The sequence below is a fragment of the Miniopterus schreibersii genome (genome assembly GCF_964146895.1).
Source record: "Miniopterus schreibersii genome assembly, chromosome: 7".
In the NCBI taxonomy this organism is placed as follows: domain Eukaryota; kingdom Metazoa; phylum Chordata; class Mammalia; order Chiroptera; family Miniopteridae; genus Miniopterus; species Miniopterus schreibersii.
In genome coordinates this window covers 18,624,445-18,651,217 of record NC_138108.1, presented here as the reverse complement: position 1 = coordinate 18,651,217, position 26,773 = coordinate 18,624,445, and the positions used below count along the sequence as shown (strand labels likewise).

The following is a 26,773-nucleotide window of genomic DNA, read 5'->3' as shown; positions in this document are numbered from 1 at the left end:
CCTACCACTATGCCCAGGGCTCCAGCCCCCTTCGCTGACTGGCTTGACGGAATTAAAGTAAGTTCTTTGGCCTTCTTGTCTTCTGGCTAAACCCAATGCTGTGCTTTCACGTTTACGTCTTGGTCTTTTTCTTTCAGCCATATGATCCTACCTTTAAGTTTGGGGAGGTGTGGAGAGAGAAGGCTGTTGAGAGATGTTGCATGAACGGTGATCATCTAAGCCTTGGAGAGGTCAGTGAGAGAGGAGGGACCGCCTGGGTTGCAGGGGCCTTCCTGTGTGTGGCATGCTGGGCTGGTGACATACCTGGTACCCCAACCTTACTAATGCCTGTTCACTTTCTCTTCTAGATACACGTGCTTCCTTTGTTGCATACTCCAAGGTCTAGGATCCCAAATTCTAGCCAGGTTTCCCCATTCATGAACTGGTGGGTTTATTTAATGATTTCCCCTTCTAAACATAGAGTCCCAATTTAGGTTCGACGTCAGCTTCCCAAGTCCCTGCTGGCAAACAATAGGATTCTGTAGAAATAAGTTCTTTTAAGAAAGTCTATCCTTTGCATTGTAATCTGAAACACAGCAATTCAGCCTCTCGGGCCATCTTCATGTGTGTGTTCCTTGCACACAAATGAAGCTGGAAGGTCAGGGCCCTTGCCTATCTCTCTACATCCGATTTCTCACTTGCTAGGCTGGAAGAGAAGCGCCTGGTTCTGGTTTATTTGCATTAGTCCTACTAATGTGCTTCCAAATTCTCTAGCTGCCACGTTACTTGAACCGGGTCAAGTCTGGGAGGGAGAGGCTTGCTTTTCCTTCCTGTAACTCGGGCCTGATTTAATTAAGCGTCTCCTCCAGCCCCAATTTATAGTCTGAAAAGTGTTCTCGCAGCAGCCCTTCGATGTGCTATGTTTTTCAATGAGCCGAAATGCAGTAAGTTAAATGGAAACACCATTCTGAGCGTCTGCTGCCACCCTGAGAGCAACTGCAACCAGCACACCCGTCTCTGAATGAGCAGCTGCGCAGGGTCAGATGAGTGAGTGGGGGTTTCCTTTGGTGACTCGGCCCAGGGCTGGAAGCCCCATGAGCGGCCCGGGCTTCTGGGGGAACTTTCTCCCTCGCCTCCTGCTTTCAGGAAATAGCCTTTGAAATCTTCTCCCATATATCACAAATTCTCTTTCTCTCCAAGACAAACACTTACATTAAGAAAAGGAAAGTGGGGAAATGAGAAAGGATGTGACAGCCTAACTGCCCTACGTCTGTCCCTCGGGACTCTGTTCTGCCATCAGGCCCCAGATGTCCTCCCCAGCCTGACAATCCTGACCCCCCAACCTGCAACCTAGGAATGAATGGAACCAAATTTCCCATAGGAAATGCCCTTTCCGAGTCTCTCAAAGGCTTCAACCTCAAAATGAAAACTGACAAAAGGAACAAATTAGGTTAAACTGCAGTGCTAAGGACTCTGGGTCGTTCAGATGAAAGAATCTGCAGTTGTTAGGACTGAGCAAATCACCTGCTGCAACCTGGGGGGAAATGCAGAATTGTCCTTCCTTTAAGCTCTTCTTGCTGGTGGTGGTGCAGTTTTCATCATCATCTGAAGGTAATGACTAGGCAGTGGGAGACGGAAGGACTCGCGGAGGGACACGGCCCCCAGTGCCCACAGAAGCCAGGCAATTTACATTCGTGAGTGAAAATGGATCAGTGAGAAATACGATGGCATGGCTCCAGATTTTTAAATGGTATTACCTTCAGCCCTGCTGGTGTGGCTCGGTGGTTGAGCATTGACCCATGAACCAAGAGATCACTGGTTCGATCCCCAGTCAGGGCACATGCCCTGGTTGTGGGCTCGATTCCCAGCCAGGGGCATGCAGGAGGCAGCTGATCAATGATGTTTCTCTCTCATGGATGTTTCTATCTCTCTATCCCTCTCCCTTACTCTCTCTCTAAAATCAATAAAAACATAAATGTCATTACCTTCAGTTCATCAATCGAGAAAAGGGAGTCTCTAAGTGGCAGGACCAACACCTGGCCACAGCTAAGGCCATGTTTCATCCACTGCACTAAACTGCCCAAGAGTTTTATAGATCAAGAAACCTCTTTCAACTCTCTGGAGTTAACTAATGTGACCAAAAACAGAGCAGGGTGATTTTAAAAAAAAATAAATCATCAAACTACAGAAACTGAGAGTAGAATGTGAAGGAGACACTATGGGGAAAAAAAGAGAAAGAAAGAAATATATATATATTTTTAAAAGACATGCGACATTGTTAGGTGATAATAGCCTCACCCTAATGGCTGCCTAAACCAACAGGTAAAGCTGTCTTATTGAAAAAAATGCAAATTTTCAAGCATAAACAATGCTACTTCTATTATTATTGCTTCTGTTTGAATCCAAATGGTGGAAGAACCTCACGATAGTATCTGAGGTTCAACTGTAGTCACCATTCTGTGATTTATGTAGACAATGCTGCCCTCCCATGGCCAACTTCTTAATAACATAATTCTGTATTTAAAATTAGAATTTTTTATGTTCCTTTTTCTCCCAAAGTACTTTGAAGATTTTTGCATCCATTCAGCATCACATATGTGCATATAGTATATTATATGCATAGCATAAAACCCTCTCAAATTTTTATATCTAACCTGGGATGGGGCTTGTACCATTTTTACATGTGTTTTATAGGGCACTGGGGGACATAAATGGAAAATAAATTATGGTGCTTCTGGGCTCCTGAACTTTCAGAATTCACTTCCTTGAGGAAGAAATGTTTTCTCATGACAGGAAACTTAGAAGAGCTCTGGAACAGAGAATGTTTGAGTGTCTCCAATCTGAACACTATTTGACAGAAATGACTATTCCCTTCCATTCTGAAGAAAATTTATTATAGTTGAAGAAAACAACAGATCAGTTCAAAAATATATTTTTAAGTAAAAACAACTGTTCATTATTGTGAATAGAAAATCACCTCTGGCTCCTGCAAGGACACCTCATCTATAATTAGAGAAACTGCAGACCAAGACGATGGTCAGATAAGAGTTACCATACCAAGGTCAGATGCTGTGAGATTTTCTTAACCTGAGTGACAGTTCTCAGAACCACTAACTGGATGCCCGCGGCCACCCGGCCTATTCCAGGAGCCCTTGTCCTATGAGAGGACACACCTACGTGGGAGCTATGATGTGGACAGTGGGTAGACAGCCACCCAAGGAGAGGACATGCCTTTTATGGAAACAAAGTTGGGGAGCATCTTGTGAAGAGGAAGGAATCAGCCACCATCAAGGTTCCTCTAGAGGAATATTTGCAAGTGAAAGGAAAATTTCCACCCACCAGATGAATTGCTATTCTGGGTGGAAGTCTAAATTTGAAAATACTTGAAAGCCAACAATCAAATAAGCCAAGAGTGGACTGAGCCCTGCAATGCACACTTCACTTGCTAATAATTAGTGTGGCCTCCACTGTGCTTTTTTTAAACAAAATGTTTTACATAAAAATCTAACTTTTGGTTTCTCAGTAAAATCAGGACCTGGTACCATTGGACCCAGTTCTTCACAAGAGCTGAGGAGAGTGGCTGCCCCTTTACATGCAGCATGCCCACTGTGGTTTACCACAGTCCCCACCACTCCCTATCACACATCCAGCCCATTTCATTGATTTACAATACTTGTCTGAGCTTTGTAGGCCTTTAAGTTATATACCTTTCTGCTCTAGCTCAGAGAATCATGGTGCAGACTTTAATTCTTTAGCAGTCACAGAACTCAGTAAATTTAAATAGCACTTCAACTTAAAGATGGGGAGGGCAAAGTTTGCAAGCACGAATTCTGATTTATCTCTTTTCATTTTGCTTATACCTTTCCTCTGTTGTTTCCCTTCATCATTAACAACTTTCCATAAGGGTTTTAGGGATTATTTGAGTTAGAGCACCTGAGGTTTTGTTGTTTTTTTAAAACATATCCTTATTGATCTCAGAGAGAGGAAGGGAAAGGGAGAGAGACAGAAACATCAGTAATGAGAGAGTCGTCGTTGATCGGCTGCCTCCTGCACACCCCTGACTGGGGATCGAGCCCACAACCCGGGCATGTGCCCTGACCGGGAATCGAACCTCAATCTCCTGGATCCTAGGTCGACGCTCAACCACTGAGCCACACCCGGCCAGGCAAAGCACCTAAGTTTTGATAAAGTTTTATATATATATATATATTTAAAATAATTAAAAGAGACTAATGGAAAGCACATTGAATTAGGAAGCGGAAAACCTGGAATCTTATCCAAAAGTTTTCCCCTGATAAGCTCCGGGGCATTAAATAATCCACTTAAACCCTCTTTACCTTTTAATACTCCATAAATAAGAGATAATAATACTTGTTCCTCCTACCTCACCATTGTAACAATAACCATAAATCAGAAGACACTTGAGTCTACAGAAGAAATGTGTCCTATAAAGACTAAGATAGCATTACCATGATGTAGCTTAGATTTAAAGTAAATATTAAAGCGTTACTCAAAGTGGACTTTATGAAAAAGAAATCTGTTGCTATATAATCATATCTTTTAAAAATACACATCAAAATGTTAATAGTAGTTATATCTAGATAATGGGATTTTAAATGATCCCCCCTTTGGTTTACACCTATTTTTCCCCCTATCATGAACACGTGTTAGTTGTGTAATAAAAAAATATAACAAAAAATAATTTTAAAGGTAGAGATTGGGAGAAAGAAAAGAAAACTCCTACATTTTCAATGTTAATGCACTTGATAAATGACTGATTTTTACTGCAACCATTTCTAAAATTCCTTCTTATAGTTAGAAACTGAAGATCAGAAAACTCGGGAAGTGCCCTGTAACACGCCGCTAACTAGCAAACAAATGAGTGGCAGTGAAGTTTAACTCGCTGCTTTGTGCCTCCGCTTCGGGTGTCCACCGATCAGGATCAGTTAGGCAGCCTGATCCCAGCGCCGAGGGAGCTGACTCTCTGGGTCCCCTTGTATTACAGACGAGCTGTGTGTAAACTTCTGCGCGTGTTTCCACATCGGCAATTGGGGGTTCTTTTCCTTAACAACCTCTAGTAATTTTGCCCTCTGTAGAGAACTGTCACTATACCCCAGGTTGAAGATCACTGAGATTCTTAACTGAGGGTTTTATCACTCCCCAGGGGACAGCTGGCCGTGTCTGGACACATTTTGGGTCGTCACACTGCAGGAGGATGCTACTGGCATGTGGTGAGTAAGACCAGAGATGCTACTAACTATCCAGTTACACACAGGACAGCCCCCACAACAAAGAATTAGTAGTAATGGGTTGAAAAGTCTTGTTAAATAAAAAATGCTATAAGTTCATACATGGTAAGTATCATAAGGGTCTTTCTGGAATTACAGGGATGAAGGTTAGCAACTTTGTGGCTAATATTCAAAATTGTGGTAAGGGGGCACCATCTAGCAGACTTACATGATCTGATAATTTGGTATTTTAAAAAATACTCACCAGTCCCCTTCTCATTTTAGCCATCGCTTACTATCAAATGAGATTCTTTCTTTTTAAAATCGCATGGATTTGAACTCTGTGGAAAGTGACACCACAAAGAAAAATCCGAGGAAGAGTTGCGAAGAGCTCGGTTTGTCACTGTTGAAACCTTTCTAGCCAGGAAGATGAGAGAAAGAATGAGCTTTTAAAAGCTTTGCTGTAATAAAACAAAACCCACACCCGCAGCATCAGATATGCTGACAAGACACCACTCCCTTCAAATTCAGAATGAAAAGTATTCTCATCAAGAACTGTGGAAGCTGGAGGTTGTACAAATAAAAAAGGGATTTAAAAAAACATTCTGAAAAACAATATTCTTAACAAAGGAAGATCAGCGTTATACAAGAATTTTAAAAACACTCAGGCTGAAGTAGAACAAAAACATGAAGATATATTTAGACACAAATGCTGTAACTGTTTTCCTTTGAAAATCTCCAGAAATTTCTTTAATTAGGAAAATAAATGGATTTTAAATGCATTCTCTGATTTGTTTATTAGTGTGGATTACTGTTCCCTGTTTGTTTGCAAACAGTGTAAGACAGAAGAGGGCTTCATCAGTCAGGGAATTTTTCAGGATAAAAATTAGCAACTTATTATTTTTTAGATACGTTTTCATTAATTTTTTTAGAGAGAGATGAAGGGAAAGGGAGAGAGAGATAAAAACATCAATGAGAGGCCTCAATCGGCTGCCTCCTGCTCGCCCACTCCTGGGGACTGAGCCCGCAACCCGGGCCTGTGCCCTGACCGGGAATCAAACGGGCAACATTTCGGTGCACAAGACAAAGCCAAACCACCTGAGCCACACTGGCTGGGCACAAGTTATTTTTGAGGGGTGAAAATTTTTACTCATTTTTTAAAATCCTATCATTCTGTCTAGAGACAAGTTGTGAAACAAGAACTGGAAAAATGGAGAGCGAGGAGACTCATGGAGACTTTACCTTTATTGTCTTAGAGCTGAATCCTTGATACTCATTATTAATACGTTATGTTCATAACAGTCATTACAATCAAAATTCATTTGCCTAATTATTCCTTTTTTGCCCCATAGGTCGCAGAGCATCCTATTTATAATTCTGGTGCAGGGGGAAATTGAAGATGGGGACGAACACAGAAGAGCCTCATTACTTTGTGGTTAACAAGCGGAGTTAAGCCTCGAACCCCTGACCTCACTCTTTGGATTTGGTGCAACAGAGAGAGGGAGCTTGACATTCAGGAGAGGTCCAGGCAGAATATTGGTCAAGTATGTGCTACTGGCTCTCATGTCACTTTCATACCAGATACCGAGAGAGAAATAGATGTGAGGATTCATGAAAGCCTAATAAAATTCATTTCAAACCGCTGCTGGGTAGGGTCAAGAGAGCTGAGAGTCCAAAACAGAACGTGTATGACAGCTGAAATCAGCATCTCTGCTGGCAGGTCCCATTGCTTCACTTTCACTGGCCCTCAGCTCAAGAGCCTGTCACAATGGTTCACGGCATTCAGCCTTCAGGGCAGCTTCTCCCAGTCTCAGAGGCCCCCAGAGCAGCTCCTCTTGTCCCTTCTGGGCCAAAGATGTGAGAGCAGAGAGAGGCAAAAAATGTGGGGAGGAGGGAAAAGAAGAGGAGGGGGGGAGAGGGAGGGGAAGGGGGAGGGGGAGGGAAAGACCATGGAAGCACTCGTGAAAACATGCATGGGCGAAGAACAAGCCTGTACTCCCAAACTGATCCTATTTTACTTCTAAGTGAACAGCTGGAAATACTATATGATATAGCTAACTTTAATTGAGTATTTACTATGTGCCCAGTTCTTTCTAAACACTTTGCATGTGTAACTATATAACTCAGTCTCCACATCAGCCCTCTGTATTTTGTACCACTGTCACCCCGCTTTACAGGTAGGGAAACTGAGGCACATGCTTCTGGTTAAACAGCTAGTAAATGACAGACCTGGAAGAGAAATTCATATACAGTGGTACCTCGGGTTTCGAATGTGATCCGTTCCAGAAGACTGTTCGAGTTCTGAAACGTTGGAAAACTGAGGGATCAACATCCAACAGTTGGGCCTCAGGATCTTGCCCTCAGCGGAAGCCGTGGGGTATGTTCGACTTCCGAGGCGTGTTCGAAAACCGAAGCATTTCCTTCTGGGTTTAAGACATTCGTAACCCGAAATGTTCGTCCTCAGAGACGTTTGATACCAAGGTTCCACTGTAGTCTGATTTCCAAGCCCATGAATGTTCCTTACTGTCTTATGTAGCCTCTCACCTACCCAATACCTATGCTGCATGGCTATTGCTAAATCCTGTATTTTATAGAGAAACTGAGAAGCAGAAAGGATGTGTGACCATCCAATAAACCATGATGCAATGAGAATCCAAGTGTCTAATACCCTATTGTGGTTTTTTGCACCACTGGTCACATTTAACCAAATAATTTGATGAAAACACCCCTGGAAAAAAGTCCAGTTCAATGGGCACATTAATATCATGAATCAATAGAAAACAAAACATAAATGAAGATAATATATGCTTTATATCAGTCAGATTGTTGTCTAATCATTTTATAGACATGAATGCCTGAAATTGCAACTAAAGCCCCTCAAAGGCATGGGCATATATTTCATTAGAAACTATCCTACTATACTGACATGTATACTAGAATAAATGAAGTGTGCTTAAAAATTACTGGCAACATGAGTCAATCAATCTATCAATCAATCCACTTTGTTAAATGTCTACTATTAAGTGCAGCAGGGGTGAAAGGTCATAAGAAAAAGAGATTGATCCTAACTTCCATTTAATGGCAAACAGAATAACCTAAATACTTTTAAAATCAAGAATAAAAGCATTCTCCCCTTCCTTATCAACAGAACTTGATTCTATTTGGGTTGATAGTGCCCAGTTAGAAACCCTTCCCTCTCCAAAATGTCCTTATGGTTAGAGGTGGCCATGGGAATCAGTGCTGGCTGATTACAAATAGAAACAAAAATCACAGGGTGGAGAGTCCAGGAAACCAACTCCACAGGCCTCTGCCTTTCACCTGCTCACCAATTCCAACCCCGTTTTCTTGCCTGGAGCATAAGCACAATGCCTGGGCCAAGATGACCCGAGAGCAACAGGAAGGAGCCCAGGTCCTCGGTGACCTCCTCAGGCACCAGCTCTGGCTGCCCAGCCCAGACTCCTGTTCACAGGAGGAAAACATCCCCCTCCTTCTCTAAGCCAAAGAGCCAGGTCACTCATCGATGCAGCTGAACAGAACCCTGACTGAGGGCCACTGCTTGCCGGGTCTGACCTTTCTCTCCCCTCCCTGGTTTTGAGAAGCACATGTCTTCTAATTCTGCCTCTGTGGCCACAGGCAGAGATATGAGAAAAGGGGAAACTAAAAATTAAAAGAGATGCAATCAAACATTACTAATTGAACATTATGTAACTTCTATGGGTTTATTATTTTTGGAAATGACTTAGAAGAAAAACAGTTGATATGTCATAACATTCTTTTCCTGCAATGGCCCCCCCATCTGTTTAATTTTACACCCCATTTTGATGAAATCACTGTTCGTGTTATTTTTCTCTCACAGTTTCTTTAATACGAGGCTTTCAAATGATTTCCCGCTGGACTTTTCCAGTCAATTTTAATTATTACTGTTGCTTTCTCCAAAACTGAACTCTACCATGACATTGAGGATCTTTTGGACCATAACGGACATGAAACATTATGTAGTTTATTTTTATAGTTGAAAGCTTTATCACTCCTAAATCACAGTTGTTTCGCTAAAAAGTTTTCATATACCTTCTAAGGAGTTTGTTGAAATGACTGTTTAAAAAGTACTGCTAAAGGAATCAACATGTTCTTTCAGATGTGCAAAGTCTCCTAGGCATCAGTTAGGTAGCTGAGACTCATATCATAGAAGCAAAAATACGTAAATCAAGCTCTATTTTTTTTAAATTGTATGTGGTTTTTAACTTCTCACAAGTTTAAAAAGTTAAAAGGTTAAATAGCCTTTTTTTAAAAAAACTTACAAAGTTGACATGTCAACATATCATCTGCTAAATCTACAGTCACAGTTATTCATATATCTGAAGTAAAAACACCAGCTCACTTTGTTTAATCACTTCATTATTAAGAACAAAAAAATGCTTTGGGATTAGGAGTTATCAGAATCATGGCCTTATTTGCCCAAAACATCAATACCCTTCACCTTTTAGTGTGTGGGCCTAACTTTTAACTTGGTCATGGGGGGAAAAAATGTTCCAAAATAAACTTACTAAATGAAGAACCAAACTCAGAAAAAACTTGCCTGGTATTTATGCAAGTTACATAAACTCAAAAACAACTAGGAGCTGGAGCTCAGGGTTGAGGAATGGCTATGCAGCAAGGGAAATTTATTTTCTAGGACCCTCTCTGGCTTTCAGACGCCTGAATGACATGCATGCCTTAAATACAAATGCAGGTACCAGCCGGTGGCTGCGCAAACCCTCCCCTCCTCTCCACGGTCATTACTTGGTTTCTTCCCGCTGTCCCCTCTCCCCTCCTCCTCTCCAACTACAACCCTCGAAGCTATCGCAGGACTTACCCGCTGGGGGGTGCGAGACCCTCCTGTCACACGCAAGGTCCTTCCTGACCTGGCTCCTGAGTATCTTTTCTAACGTCGAACAAATTGACTGTTGCCAGGAGGAAGGTCCCCAGCTCAGCGTGAGGATCAGCCCAGGGTTAGGCCCTTCCTGAGCATCTAGGGTGTGCATCCTTCCCCTGCACTATTTCTGCATTTAACATCTTCCTCTCCACACAGTGAGCAGCTTGGAGGGCAGAGAACATCTTTCATCTGTACTTTCAGGCCCTGGCAGCCTCGCTTACTGAATGGTTCAATTTAAAAAAAGATGGTGCTTGAAAAATACTCATTGTAGTACAAATAAACGGGAATGAATGGCCCCAGGGCTTCCGCAGTTGCCTCGGCTGGGGCTGTAAGGTACAGTGTGATGGCTGTTGTTAAAATACTGTATTGTGTGTTTGGAAGTTGCTAAGAGAATAAATATCAGAAGTTCTCATCGCAAGAAAAAGATTGTAACCATGTGACGCGATGGACATTAACTGAACTTACTGCGGTAATCATTTTGCAATATATAGACATATGAAATTATTATTTGTACGCCTGAAACTTACACAATGTTATGTTTCAATTATATCTCAATAACACTGGAAAAAACAGAGCTGCTTCCAAAAGAAAAGAAAAAATAAGTGTGAGGAACTAGGTAGGAGCATGGAAAAATGTGTAGTGAGAACAGGGAGATTAAAAGCACATGCCCTGATAATCTACAGCTGAATCAGCATATCAGTGTAATAAAGACCAAAAAGGAATGTCCAGAAATGAAAGCATTTGGGCTGGAATGATGAGCAGTGTCTTTTTTAAAGTATGTTGTTATTATTGTTCTTAAAAACTTGTAATTTAAAATGTACTTTTAATGAATTGGACCTATGTTTCTTTCTTTCCTTTTTAAGACACATTTATTCAGTGTCATGATCAGACTATTACATTTAGCAATCAACAGGAAGGGTGCAAAAAAAAATCTACATGAAAATCTTTTGTTGGAATGCTTTACACTTTCCACAGACCAAAAACTAAAATAACCTGTTACATAATTAGTCACAAATACAGTGCCCATTCACACGAGTATTGTCTAAAACATGTCTTCTTTGTAGCAGCTAGGCCCTGCCGTCACTCTGGCTGAGTTCACAAATCTGTTGTGACCTGCAGCTTCCCTGTCACTTCTCTGGCTCTCCTCCTGCTGAACTTTGTTTCTGGCAGTAATTAAAACGTTCTGCCACTGCCATAGCTACTGCTGCTGCTGGAACCGCCAGAGCCACCTTGGTTTTGTGGTTTGCCAAAGTATTGGCCTCCACCACCATAGGGGCCAGAGCTTCTGCCTCCAAAGTTTCCTCCTTTCATGGGTCCAAAATTTGAAGACTGAGTGTTGTAATTGCCAAAATCATTGCAGCTTCCTCCATCTTGAAAATTGCTTCCATCATTATCAAATCCATTATAGCCATTCCCATTGCCACCATATCCACCGCCACCACAACTGCCACCAAAGCCACCTCGACCACTGAAGTCCCCGCCATGGCCAAAGTTGTCATTCCCACCAAAACCACCTCCACTATCACCTCCAAAATTTTCCAGCACCACTTTGACCTCTTTGGCCCGACGAAACTCTAGCCATCTCTTGCTTAGATAGGCCTTTCCTTACCTCGCAGTTGTGGCCATTCATAGTATGGTACTTCTGAATGAAAATTGTCTACAGAGTCATGGTCATGAAAGGTTACAAAAGCAAAGCCTCTCTTTTTTGCCACTGCCTCGGTCAGTCACGATTTCAATCACTTCATTTTCCCATAGTTCAAAATAACCTCCTAGGTGATGTTCTTCAGTGTCTTCTTCAATACCACTGACAAAAACCTTTTTCACAGCTCAGTGGGCACCAGGTCTTCGAGAAGCTTCTCAAGACGGCCTCTCTGATGCCCCAGCTCTTCCACTCGCCTCCTGGGGCCCTGCATTCACAGCTGCATCCAGCTCCTCCCCGGGGACATTGTGACAAGCCCAAGCCTCTGAGCACTTGGTGTTTGGATCTCTATCGCCACACTCTTCAAGCCTCCCCATTACCCAGCCTGGCTCCTCAGACTCACCCGTGTTCCAAAGCTCCAACCTTCAGTAAAGAGCTTCTGCAGCTGTCTGGGCTCCTTGGGAGACTGACTTAGACATGAGACTGTGGTGGCGCTTCCACGATGCTTACTCGGCGGCCTCCACCAGCAGAAGAGCCCTGTATTTCAATGAACATCAGGACCAGCGCTTACTGGAGACTCAGAGAATTCTTAAAATTCTTAACTTTCCTCTTACCTTTTATTTTTAGTAGCTGCTCTGCCACACCCTCCCCCCCCCCCCCAAATCCCAAAGCTGAGTGCTCACGTCAGGCACTGAGAAGAGTGGAAAAGGGGAAGAAAGAGAATCAACTCTTGTTTGGTTTAGTAGGAAAACTGGGAGGTTGGGGGGCAGCAGAGGAGGGGGGGCAGGGGAGAGGAGGGACAGGTATCTCTCAACCTCCGTTTCTCCATCAGGGACAACGTTGCCTCCGTCTTGTATAAAATGCTAGATAAACACATCTTCAAATCCTCCCTTCCAGCCAAACGGGGACCTCTACACCCTGCCTGTAAGGGGATTCTGGAGTCACTGATGGCTGCGTGCCTACTGCGTGGCAGGCCCAGCAGGCCCGTGGGACTGTGGCCTTTCTCTACAGTGAAAGAGGAGAGAGGAACTTAGGTCAAACACAACCAGGGCCCTAGACAGTTTTTCTCAGTGGTTAGAGCATCAGCCCAAGAACTGAAGGGTCCCAGGTTCATTTCCGGCCAAGGGCAGATACCTCTGTTGCAGACTTGGGCCCTGGGCCCTGGGCCCTGTCCAGGCGCACGTGGGAGGCAACCAATCATTGTGTCTCTCTCACATCATGTTTCTCTCCCCCCCCACCCCCGTCTCCCTTCCTTCCTCCCTCCAGCTCTTCCTGAAAAGCAATGGAAAAAAATATCTTTGGGTTAGGATTAAAAACCAAACACAAAAAACACAACCAGGGAGGCAGAAAATGGAGAAGTAAAAGAGTTCTCAGCAAAGATCAGTAAGGGATGACTCTAAAGCTGGCCAAAAATCAAGAGTGGTTCCAATTCAGAGATTTGGGCTGGCAGGCTCGCCCTCCACCCCACATCTCCTGGCCCCAAATTCCCAGACCATCCACCCACAGAAACACATGTCCCAGGCTGTCCTGACAGACTGGGATCCTATCCCCGCCAACGTTGACTGACTCAGAAATGTGAGTCCCGATCCCAAAACCTGGCTGGAAAGGGAGGTCAGAGAGGGCCAGGGCAAGGCTGCCAAGGAGAGGATCTGTTCCTGGCTCTCTAAGTCAGAACAAACTTTCCATGGGTCAAATTTTTCAACCCTGCTGATCTCTTTCCATTGGTCAGGCAGGGGGTGAAGTTAATGGGTTTCTGTGAGCTGAGCAGACAAGCCTAGCCTAGGCCTTTAAGCAATGTGCTTCAACGTCTCATTCAGAAAATCCATACTAAGTGCCAAAGAATCAATTACAAACAAGTATTTGGAACCCAGCTGCTCCTAACTGGACCTTGTGTGTACAGTCAGTGTGCCTGAAGGAGCTGGGAGTCATTGCCCACAGGCTTTTTATTTTTAAATATGTCTTTATTGATTTCAGAGAGAGGAAGCGAGGGGGAGGGGGAGAGAGGGAAAAACATCAATGATGAGAGAGGGTCATTGATCAGCTGCTTCCTGCACACCCCCGACTGGGGATCGAGCCCACAACCTGGGCATGTTCCCTGACTGAGAAATGAACCGAGATCTCCTGGATCCTAGACAGATGCTCAACCACTGAGCCATGTCAGCCAGGCTGCCCACAGGCTTTTTGCAGTTTTAATTTTTATATGGCCTTGTTTTCTTGCATATCCTATTTCTCAGATAAATACGTACTTAAACAGAACTTAACTAGGTTTTTAAATTCAGATTATAAACATAGATAGATAAAACATTACAGATATAGTTAAAGCCCCCCAAAATGCCTCTGCAACTTCATTACCTGTCCTCATTCTTCAGGGGTGACCACTGTCCTAAATTTGGCGTTTCTCATCCCAGGCATGACTGTATATATTTTCAAACTATATGTGCGCCCATCAGCAACATAGACTTTCGTTTGGCACATTTTCAAACTTTACATAAATGCTACACTGGGCTTCCACCCCTTTTACTCCATTTTTGCTCAACACTGTTTTTGAGATTTACTCCTATTAACATGGCACTAGCGAATTCTTACTATGCATTCTACTACTGTTCCTATTCACTGTAATACTTCATCGTAGCACTCTATTATATAAGCTATCATAACTTGTTCCCTAATTCTCCTGAGGTTCGGAATAGCTCATGGTAGAGTGTGAGCATTTTTAACTTGAAAGAGAACTCGGGTTGCATCTAACAAAGCGGTTGAACCAATTTATTACGCTCCTGCTGCAGAGGTCGGGAGCTCCCGCTGTCGCATCCTCAGAAACACTTGATATTGTCAGACTACATTTTGCTCATGTGATGGAGGTGAAATGCAGTCTCATTTGGGGCATGACCATTATTCACAGATTGAAAAAGCTTTGTTTGTTTGTTGCTGTTTTCTCAAAATGATCTTACAGGTTGGTGGTTCTCAAAGTGTAGTCTGAGGACCCCCGAAGGATCCCTGAGACTCCTTCAGGCGGTCACTGAGGTCTCAACTATTTCACCATAGCACCCAGACATTATTTGCCTGTTTAACTCTGATTTTCTCGTCACACATGTACAGTCCCATTTTTCAGCGGCTACCCAGCCTGATGCTGCGACAGACTGTATGGCCACCCAGCTGTCTTCAATTAAGCAGACATTAAGGAGATCTACAGTAAACATAAACCAATGCCACTCTTCCAAATACTTTAGGGGGGGAAATGATGATTTCTCACTTTATGGTGCAACCACTTCCTTAGACATGGCCAAACTCCTCTTCAAAGTTGAAGATGTCCATACACTATCTATCACCCTGCTAGTCCATCCTCAGGAGAATGAAGAGATAAATTATGATAGGTTCATACAATAGAATTCTACAACTAGAAAATGTGTCAACATATAATGGGTTTATACTGTTCCGCTATGAATTGACAAATATTTCTAAATATTTATTTTATTTTATAATGTGGTATCACTAGAGAAACATACCAATGAAAGTTCTTTGGGGTACTCAATAATATTTAAGAGTGTAAAGGAGCCCTCCTGACACCAAAAATGTGAGAGTCGGTGGTATGGGGCGTACCCTTTTGCGGTCACTTCTCACTTAAATGAATGACAGCTGACTCTGAGGGGTGCTTCCTGCCATGAGCCACTATGCTCAGTGCCTGAGACTGATTTTTCCTTTGACCCTCATGATACTCCTATAAAGCAGATGCTGTGATTGGCCTCACCCCAGGGAGAGTGAGCTGAAGCTGGGAACAGTAGGGGAGGGAGCCTGAGGTCAGGCACTGGGATTGAAGTCTGTTCTTGCTGCCTCCAGAGCTCCCCCTTCCCTTCAACGTCCCGGCCACTGTCCTCCCTCTTTGCCTCCTCCAGATTTCTTCTCTTAGTCATTCTCTGAGTCAGCCACCCTGAAACATCTGTTCATCTTTGAATCCCCCTCTCCATGATCTGAACTCTCTTCCCAAGGCTGCAGACCAGTGAAGGTCTCAGGTTGGCTTCCTGGCTCTGGGCTGCGGTGAATGTGGCCAGGCTCAGGGATTCCAGGCAGCAAAGCTAGAAGCCGATGAGGATGCGCCAGACAGAGGCTGGGAAACTGACCCTCCAAGGGCAGCCTAAGAGTAAGAATACTTGCTGGACAGGTTCTAGAAGGAAAGACTGCCAAGGCCTAGGAATGGGTTTCTTTACCTCAGGCCTAGAGGTGGGGAGGAAGTGTTAAAACAGACATCTGCCTATTAATCATATCCATCTCTTAATCTCTATTCTACTCACTGACTTTCTTCATTCAACAAATACAGTGGTTTAATAAGTGGGTTGTGACAGTGTAATAATAATAACAGCTAACATTTACTGGTGTGAAAGGACTCAGGTGCCCAGAAATGGGGCTGGAGAGGGGCCAGGAAGGACCTCGTAACCTGAGTTTGGACTTTACACAGAAGGTTTAATCAAGGGACTGACATGCTCCAGCTAGTTCTTTACCAAGATCCTCTGGCTATAGGGTGGCAAATGGATTGCAGGGGGGCCAGGTAGGAGGCAGAAATAATGGGGCCTGGAATTAGCATAGGACGAGAAGGGATGGATAAAATCAGTGATGAGAAGGCGAAGATTAAAACGGCTCCTGGTATGCCTAGAATTATTGCCATAGCCCCCTAATAGGTTTCTTATCACCAGGCCTTTTTTCCTTCCAATCACCCCTGAGCATCACCCCCAGACTAGCCTTCCTTAAATACGCTCATCATGTTGAGGGGTACCAGACAGGTGGCCGATTAAGTATATTGGCTCTAGAGCTGAATAGCCTGGGTTCAAATCCTCTCAGAACTTTTCTGTGCCCAGTTTCTTTATCTAAAAAGTGAGATGCTAAAAATAGTTACAGGGTTGCTGTGAGCCAAGGCATGTAAGATCATTCATATTGGTACTTGCATATGGTAATCCTTCAACAAAAAATTACTATTATGCCATTCCTCCACTCAGAAACCTTCAACAGAAATCTTTCTATTTCCATTTACTAGAATTCCAAGCCTGTCTCTCCAGATCCTTCATAATCCAGCCCTACCACACCCCTCAGCCTCATTTCATTCTATTCCTCCACATATGTCCTATAAATACACAAGATACAGCACCTCTGTGCCTTGGTCATGCTGTTTGCCTCATTTCAAATTCCTTTCTTTTCCCCATCTATCTTCCCCAATCCTTCTGTCCCTTAAATGCCCATCACTACTTCTAGAAAAATGACTCCAAATGCAGTGACTGGTGACCATACCCTGTATAACCATTCTCCCCTAAGCAGGACATCATGTCATTCCTACCAGGAGGTTATCATTCCAAATAACTCACAGAGCCACTCATGCTCGTCCCTGTCACTGCTATCTAAATGCTAAGCACTCACTAAGAAGGCCTAGAGCATAAACTTGTCTTTTCCATGCTTCATGGAGCACTGTGGATGTCCCAGAAGCCCATAAATAAAAAATAACTTTGGTACGAGTTAAGTTCTCATCAGGACTATCAGCTATGAAATATTTAAAGGCTCTCCTGGGTTATTAAACCAAACCAATGTTGTGTGTTAAAAAGAGATAGGACCAAAAATATATGAGCCAGTTGACCAAACTATATTTCAGGGAAAGCAAATTCTTACCCTAGGCAGGGCTTCACAAAGCACATGTGTCCTTCGGTGCTTCGTTGTTTATACGTGTGTCCTTTGTTTATACAGCTTTCTTTAAAATAATGAGCACTTGGACTACTCAAAATTCTCTTCCATGTTCAAACATATAGTGTAATGATAAAACCCAAGTTTGCCTACAATGAGGCTTTCCACACTTATAACTTACTAGAAAGTCCCCTTGATTGGGAAAATGTGTTCTAGAATCTGAAATTCAGAAACCAAAAGAGTTTCTTTTTTTAATAAAAACTGGTAGCTTTGCATTTTACTTTTATTTTTTTAATCCTAACCTGAGAATATTTTTTCCATTGCTTTTCAGAGAGAGTAGAAGGGAGAGAGACAGAGAGAGAGAAACATCGATGTGAGAGAGACACATCGATTGGTTGCCTCCCGCACACACCCTGACTGGGGCCCATCAGCAGCTCACAAACTATAGAAATCCAGCTTTTGGAGGCTGGGAAGGAGGTGGAAGGATGAGGGAACCCAGAATACTAGATACATACTTCCCCTACTCCACCATAGTGGTCCAGTCTATATGGTTTCATTTCTGACTCAGTTTCCCAGATTATTAACTTCCTAATATTTTCTCCCTGAGAATATTTCTTCTGAAACAGAAATACTTCCCTGAATTCTAGCATGCTTAGATGAGCCCGTCATCAGTGCCTTTCCCCAAGAACTGGCTCTTATTTCCTGAGCCCATAGCTGCTGGCTAATGTCCAGTTTTGAATGGACCTATCATCCAAAATTGCCTGGTCATTAGGAGTCACCTTGGGTGCTTGCCAAATTCCAGATTCTTAGGCCCTGACCCCAGCCTATTTGAGTCAGAAGCTCTGGAAGAAGGGAGGCTTTCCAGATGAGGAAACTGAGGTTCAGAGAGAAAAAACTACAGGCTTAAATCCACAAAGGTGAGTGTGAGTCAGATCTATTCAATCCCTCCTTCTTTTATGTTATAATTAGACAAAAGAGAGGGTATGGGGCCACATTTGCTTCAGTCCCACCTTCTATCATCAATCACAGCCTCCTATTCTATTTCTCAGTTTCTTCAAGAACATAATCCTGGGTCACAAACTCAAATACCCATATGTGGCAGTGCATATGTGGCCTCCGTGGAAGGCAGGGACTCTGGGAAGCTAAGGAGTCCTTCCCTGTCCAATCTTCTCAGCAACTGCTTCTACTCAGCTCCCATAGCTCTTTCCCAGTGAGAATGTGGGCCCAGCTTCACTGAAATATCTAGATTTCCAGGTGACATCTCAAAATGTCAGTCCCGTGACACATCATGCTATGCAACACTGCCTCTTAGAGACTCGAGAGAGAAAATCTGTGGCTGGCCTTGCAGAAGCAAGTCGCTATGATGTGAACTGCCTACGGAGAGGGCCATGTGGCAGGAAATGGCACATGGCCTCCCGGGCTGAGGGCTTCGGTCCTATAACCCCAAGGAACTGAATCCTGCCAACTGCCATGTGAGCTTGGAAGGAAATCCCAAGTTCCAAAACGGAATGCAGCCCAGCAGCATTTCGATGGCAGCTGTCTGAGACCTTGAGCAGAGGACACAGCTAAGCCATGCCCAGACTCCTGAACTACAGAAACTGTGAGATCATAAATGTGCGTTTTAAGTTACTAAGGTTGGGGCAATTGCTTATACGGCAACAGAATACCAATATACCCTCCTAGGCCTGCAATTCTCAGATAGTGCTTCAAACCCCAGAGGTTCTCTCTCTCTATCTGCCACCAGCATTTCCATCCCTAACTGCCCTGGCCTCAGCTGGCTGTCAAGAGAGAAATTAATTTGACAAACTGATTTACTATTTATGATTTCCCTACCCCTACTAGGGAGACTTTGCATTTTGTAATAGAGGGCTTGGAGAGGTATGGGCTAAATCAAATGCACAATTCAAAATGATGGAATTTCAGAAAATAATGCAGAAAAGTAGAAGTAATTTGGTGCCTGGAGATTGTCCCAGTGGGCCTCAAGTTATACCTTGGGTCCTGACCTAGGAATAAGTTCAGCCTATCAAAACATTCTAAACAGTGTGACCGGGAACCAGGAACTGCATTGCCACTTATTAAAAGATTTACTGGGGCCCAGTTGGTGTTGCTTAGTGGTTGAGCATAGACCCAGGAACCAAGAGGTCTCGGTTCAATTCCCTGTCAGGGCACATGCCCGGGTTGAGGGCTCGATTCCCAGTAGGGACATGCAGGAGGCAGTTGATTGATGGTGTTTCTTTCTCATCGATGCTTATGTTTTCTTCTCTGAAAAACAGGAACAAGACCTCCCCTACCTGCCTCAAAAAATTGTTTTGAGCCTTGACCAGTGTGGCTGGGCGTCATCCCATGCACCAAAATGTTGCTGGTTCTATTCCTGGTCAGAGCACATGCCCAGGTTGCAGGCTTGATCCCCAGCAGGGGGCGTGCAGGAGGCAGCCAATGGATGTTTCTCTCTCCCTTCTTTTCTCTCTAAAAGTCAATTTAAAATCTTAAAAAAAAACAAACACCAAATTGTCTTGAGGACCATGCCAGCCGGTGTATTTGTGTGAAATAACAGAATGTATAATATATTGGTCTCTGCCCCCAGTTACTGGCACAGAGCTCCTGAAACCCTTGCAATCTCCTGGGTGACCGGAGTGTCTTTTGGTCTAATGAGGCAACTTGGAGTGGGCTCCTGGATGGGGGCTGGTCACCAGAGACCAAGCCATGATGAGAAGCTTGGAACTTTCAGCTATATCCCCCATTCTCTTGAGAAGGGAGGACTGGAAATGGAGTTAATAATTGGTCGTGCCTATGTGATGAAGCCTTCATAAAATCCCAGTAGTACAGGGTTGGAGAGCTTCCAGGCTGGTAACATCCATGTGCCAGGAGTGTGAGGCACCCCAGCTCCTAGGCTTGGACCCTCCCAGACCTGGCCCCATGTGTCTCTTCATCCGTATACTTTATCATACCCTTTGATAAAATGGTAAATGTGTTTCCCTGAGTTCTGTGAGCCACTCTAGCAAATTAGTCCACGCCTGAGGAAGGGGTGGTGAGAACCTTCAATTTACAGCCAAGTAGTACAGAAGTTGTGGGGAACTTGGGGACCTACTACTTGTTAAGTGGGTGTAGTCTCATGAGACTGAGCCCTTCACCTGTGGGATCTGACACCATCTTCAGGTAGATAGTGTCAGAATTGAGTTGAATTATAGAACTTTTTCCCTTTGGGGGGAACCCACACACTGGTGACCAGAAGTGTCAGAAGTGTTGTGAATGTGATAGTCTTGTGAGAGTAAAGGAAAGTCATAGGGAGGAAAAGGCAGTTTTTCTACTCAATGTGAAAGCACTCTGTAAGCAAAAAATATACATTTACAAAAATAGACAAGTGATGAAGCAATCACAGATAACTTAAGCCAGAACGATCCCGACGCACACATTCCGACCTGATCCCTGCAGACACGGTACTGACCTTGCCCGTATCTGCTGTCAGGCTTCCCTTTCCTTGTCGCCTCTCAGTGTCAGCCAGAGGCTGCCATTCACTTCTCCCACCCTCCATGCAGCCGCCAGAGGCCAGGGAGGGGCTGAGACAGTGCTGCCCTCACATCCCAGCCTGTGACCAACTGGGAGGAACAGGCCTCCAGGAAGGCGACGCAGATGTATGCGGAGTCCCCCAGCACCAGGCCAAAAACAGCCTCAGCAGACTTCCTAGGCTCTACCCCTAGAGAGACCAAGAGCGCCGAGTCCTCCAAACCCAAGCAGGCAAGCCCCTGCGAGTTCTCGAACATCTCTTGCATACAGCAGGGCTCCGCTGTGTCCAAATCCCTATTTCAAATGGCAGGAGTGAGCAATCACTTTCCTCTGCCGTCTCTATGGCTTAGAGGGAAACCTACATTAGGCAAGAGGTTTTACTGGATTTAAATGGACCAGAGAAAGAGGGGAAAAAGGAGAGGACGACTTACCCTCCTTAGAGTCAAACAAACATAAAAACACTGGAAATAATGGCTTCCCATGTTAGAGCCAGGCGCTGAAGTCAAGGATCACATGACTGATTGGAATTATTAAGTTACAGAATGAAATAATAATAGTAATAGTAAAACAGTCGTAACAATACCAAACATTTACCGAGTTTGTCATGTGCCTGACAGTGTGCTAAGTGTTTCCCATGTATTCTCTCACTCGCTCCTCACAACAACCCTAAAGGAAAGGCACCATCACCGTCCCAATTTAGCAGGTGAAGAAACCAAGGCTTGGTCAAGTTAAGTGACTTATACAAGGTCACGCAACTGGCAAATGATGGAGCTGGCTCTTGAAGCCAGTTGTATCGGCCTCCAAAGCCTGAGTACTTAACCATTAGGCCATCTTGCCCTGTGAAAATGGATATGCACGGTGATGCACCCACTCCCCAGGAGAGCCAAGGATGCTGAGCACAAATCTGTCCCCACTACAAGCTCATGGTGCTCCCTGCTCCCACCCTTGTTCTTCTAAGAGCCTCACCAAATATGCCTGAGAAGGGATTCTCTCCCAGCTCCCCAAACCTCATAATAATAAGCTGTTAATATTAACACTAGCATCAATATCACTGGTACTTTTTCTTCTCTAGAAAGAAAATATTAATAATATACTTAAGTACTAAGAGAGTTCACGTGCTTTAACATTTTCAGAAAGTGACAATTTTCTTTATTGGAGACGATCTAGATAACTCAATTTCCCCTGCAGCTTGGTGCCAAAGAAACACATGGATACAGTCAAGGAAGAAATTGTTGGCTTTGCCTGGAACAGTTTCCGTGGTGGCCAGGACTTGACCCTAAAGCAATACCATCTTATATTATTGAGGTATTTTGCAAGACTAGATTGGATTTTGATTGTTTGGTGTCTTCTTTAAAGACCTGAAATGAGTAAGCAATAAAAAAGGTGGAGGTAATAAGTTTACAGCAGCACTGACCAAGAAAGTGTGGGTTAAAAAATATCAAATGTGTGCAAGCTGAAATTAATATTCAGTGTCCTGGGAGGATGCACATTTTAGGCAGCGATGAGCATGGAAGCAGTGATAGGAGCAGTGGCACCCTCTGGGTGGCACAGTAGATAATCATTCATGTGGAAGCCAGAGGAAGGTCAGTGCCGGCTTTGACGGTGCCTTGTCAGAGCTGCTCTTCCACAGATCTAGTCCTTCATGCTATGGGAATTTCATGAAATACAGTTTGGAGGTATCCTGAATATAAGGGAGGAAAGGAGGAAGGAAGCAAAGGAATGAAGATCAGAAGGAAGGAAGAAAGGAGAGAAAAAAAGAGGAAAAGCAAAAATGTGGACACAGAGTTAAATCCAACATGGGCAAGTAAAATAGGTGGAACGGCAACGAAAAGGTTTTCAAGTTTTCACCATATGAAATCTAGATATTAGAAAATACAAAGCAAAAAAATATTAGGTGATATGTTAGAATTCTTGGTATCAGAAGTTGGCCTGTAGTTCAGAAAATAATACTAGGAATATTTAAGGCCATGGGAAGGAGTGGAAGAGCACAGGAACAGAGAGTATTATTTTGGATGATAGTTTTGCTATATAGTAACCTAAATAGCAGTTTTCCAATTACTGGTTTCCATAATAATAGCTATCTCTTATTGAGTGCCTTGGGTACCCACCTCAGTGCTAAATGCTATTTGTAAAACAACACAAATTTGTTATCCTAAAGTTCTGGAAGCCTTAAGTTCAAAATGGGCCTCGTTGGGCTAATCAAGGTGTGGCAGGGTGGCATTCCTTTCTGGAGCTCTAGGAGAGAACCACTGTCTTGCCTTTTCCAACTTCTGGAGGCTGCCACCTTCCTTAGTTTATGACTCCTTCCCGTGTTCAAAGCCATCAATGGCAGATCTTTCTTACAATGCCATTTCTCTGTTCCTAACTTTTATGCCTGTGTCTTACTCATTTAAGGACCCTTGTGATTACATTTGACCAACTGGATAATCCAAGATAATCTCCTTATTTTAAAGCCAGCTGACTAGCAACTTTAATTCCCCTTGCCCGGTAGCATAACATATTCACAGGTTCTTGGGATTAAGACATGCACATCTTCTGGAAGCCCTTATTCTGTCTACCACAGCATGTGAAACAAACAAGCAAAAAAGCAGAGGGAGAAATGACAATGAATGGACAAAATGAAGTGGTAATTTAATAACAGTAATAAAATCAGAGATTATAAGGGTTGGCACATTACACTATAAGATTCACAAAGCAAAAACATTTCTCTATTCAAAGCTAATTTCAAATGCAAACACACACACACACACACACACACACAGAAATATCCAAGTTAGCTGATGCCACAGCTGGGCTAATACTGTTTACTAATTAGACAACCTAACAAGAAATGAATGACGTGCTAGTTTACAGAACTTTTGTAGAAAAAGTCCTCAAATTCTTTTCCTCCTGGAAAAGGAATGTTTTCTTGCTCCTTCCATTCTAGCTCACCTCTAACATTTCTGGCAGATTTCTAGGAGGGTGGGTAAATGTCTCAGCACTTGCCTACGCTGCTGAACCCGTCACTGTAGGAGGACAGCTAGTGACTGTCCGAGTGCGCCGCAGAGGAGCGCCGCTGGCCTGACCCCAGGCGGAGGCTGGCCCACGTCGCCCCCTTGTGTAGGGAAGTAGGGGCACCGTCCACTCTGGCTCCCCAGCCTGCAAGACACTGAGCCCCATGGAGCACTGTTTAGAGAGTGAGGTTCCCCAGGGCTTTCAGAATCTACTTTTCTCATCGTTTTAAACCTATTTATTGGGAAACTGCTCTAAAATATATTACATAAAAAGAATAATCGTGCTGAGTCAATACTGCATAAGAGGACATAATAGCATAAAATAAATTATTCATTTCCTTGCCTTCTGAAGAGTACTCTAAACGCCATTTTAACAATTCCTTCTGGCTGTGAACCTCGGCTCTTTCACTGTTCCGTAGAGTAGATAGAACCCCAATATTCTTTTATTTTTAAAGGGGTTTTTTCCCTCACTGCTGTTGTTTTGGTTTCTCGCCCCCTCTGTCGCTGTCGGTGGTCACGTTTTGATTTTGAGTTTGTCTGTGTGGCTTCTTTTAAAAGCTTCCTTCCCCTTCTCATTTGCTGTGGAAACAGTAACTAGGATACTGAGCCAGTAAGTGTAAGTAAAATGAGGCTGCAAAGGCTCCTCGTCTGCTCTCTCTTCCAAGTGTGTGAGATTTAAGACACAACCCGAGTGGCTTTGCACACGGGACGGCCCGTTCCATCTGGAAGTCGTGACAGCTTGACATCTATTTGGCTACTTAGAAGCTATTTTCATCTCTTTCCTATTTTTGATCTGAATAGGTTAGCGTGAAATAGTTGTGTTTTGGCAAGATGGAATATCGCTGTATTTTTCCAACTTGCCAAAGACTCGAAATGGGATAAAAGTTCCTCAGTCCTGGGATCAGAAAAAAAAGAAAAGCCATGACCTTTCAATGCTTAGGGCAATTTGACATAAAACCAGGGCTGCAAGTTACATGTGCATCAATAGGAGACGACAAAGTATGGCTCATCTGCTATCGAAATATTATGCAGCTACGAACTGTGTATATCACACATGTACTAACTGGAAAATATGTTCATTGTCTTATTATTGTGGGGGAGGTACACTTTTTTTTTTAAATGTTGCTGTCTTTGTCCCCCAGGGGACAGTTCTGAGATACATCTCATAAGGCCCCTCGGGAGGTGCCAGCAGGATCTAGCACCAGTCGCCCACGGCACAGTCCCACTCAGTGGGTTCTCATACTGGCTGTCTCTCTTTCGCTGCTTCCCTCCCCAGTCCTTTCTCCTGCTCCCTGTGGTCACTTCCCCAAGCCACTGCTCATAAGCGTGTGTCTCAAGCTTTGCCTTTGAGAGGAGCCACATAAATAAAGACACTGTCAAGTGGGAAAATGGTGTTTCGAGCTGCTGCACCCACAAGGGGAAGATGAGAATTGCAAAGAAACTGCCCCAGAACCATGGCATCATTGGGCTACAGAACCATCTATCTCTAGGCGTCTTGTTCCGTGAGAATAAGCCTCTACTTAGTCACTTGCCATTTGGTTTTGTGTTATTTGCAGCCAAAAGTACTTCAGGGGAATGTTTTAGTTAGAGCTGAAGGCAGAGGGACAAGGTCTCTGTGTGGGGAAGCCTGGGGGTGGGAGCCAGGCAGCTTCTGGTGTTCCGAGTCCCAGTGCAGGGGGGATGCTGGGCTGAGAGAAGCAGAGACAAAAGACATAGTCCTATGGTTTAAATTCTTCTGCTGCCCTGGCCAGTGTGGCTCAATTGGTTGAGTATCATCCTATGCACCTAAGGGTCACGGGTTCAATTCCCGGTCAGGGCACATGCCGAGGTTGCAGGCTTGTAGGCCAGCAGGGGGTGTGCAGGAAGCAGCCGATTGATGTTTCTCTCTCTCTCTCTCTCCTCTCCCTTCCTCTCTCTTTAAAATCAATAAAAACATTTAAATTTTTTTTAATTCTTCTGCCAGTGGATTCCTTTTTGCCTAAAATAGTTAATGCAGAGTTTCTATTAGTTGCAAACAAAAGTCCTAATTTAAGTGTGAGTTCATTCTTGTTTTGAAAAAAAAAAAAAAATGTGGGTGCATGTGTGTGAGTATATATGTTCATGTAAACATGGAGAAAATATAAATGGATGGACTAAAGGCTTGGGACAATAAGAATGGAGGGGAGTGAGGACATATGTATCACTTTTACTTTATAAACTTCTTGATGGTTAAATTTGTTATAACCAGCTTGTATCATTTGTAATTTTAAGACTAAAAGCTTCAGGTACTCTGAGATAAAAGTGTTATTTGATGCTGTTAAGTTTGAGGGATATGGTAATTAAAAACTGATACACATGAGTCATTACAGACCTGAGAACCACTGCTACCACTCCACCCAACGAACCTCTGACAACCACAAGTCCCAGCGTCCACATAAACCCAACAACAATGAGTCAGAGCGGGGCTCTGATGCTCGGAAGTTGTATCCAATCCACCTGTGACCATGGCCCCCAAGCCACCCCCACACATCATTTCCATTATTTCTCCCCAAATCCAACCCAAATAAGCCCACAGTCTGAGTTAAAAACAAACATAAAAGTGTGTTTGCCCTAGCCAGCTTGGCTCGGTGGTTAGAGCGTTGGCCTGCAGACTGAACAGTCCTGGGTTCGATTCCAGCCAAGGGCACATACATCAGTTGCAGGCTTGGTCCCCAGTCCAAGTTGGGGCTCATGCTGGAGGCAACCAATCAATGTGTCCCTCTCACATTGATGTTTCTCTGTCTCTCTCTCTCCCTTCCACGTTCTCTGAAAAGCAATGGAAAAAAATATCCTCTAGTGAGGATTAAAAAAATAATAATAAAATAAAAGTGTGCTTGCTATG

General features: G+C 43.7%; 1 pseudogene across 1 annotated transcript; it reads right to left on the bottom strand.

The window, feature by feature from the left end:
* Nucleotides 1-11,288: 11,288 nt before the first annotated feature.
* Nucleotides 11,289-21,177, bottom strand: LOC308559782 (heterogeneous nuclear ribonucleoprotein A1 pseudogene; annotated as a pseudogene). Its single transcript has 2 exons — nucleotides 20,942-21,177; nucleotides 11,289-12,026 (listed from the first exon to the last, which is right to left on the bottom strand). The product of its transcript is annotated as a heterogeneous nuclear ribonucleoprotein A1 pseudogene (transcript).
* Between the last annotated feature and the right edge of the window lie 5,596 nt (nucleotides 21,178-26,773).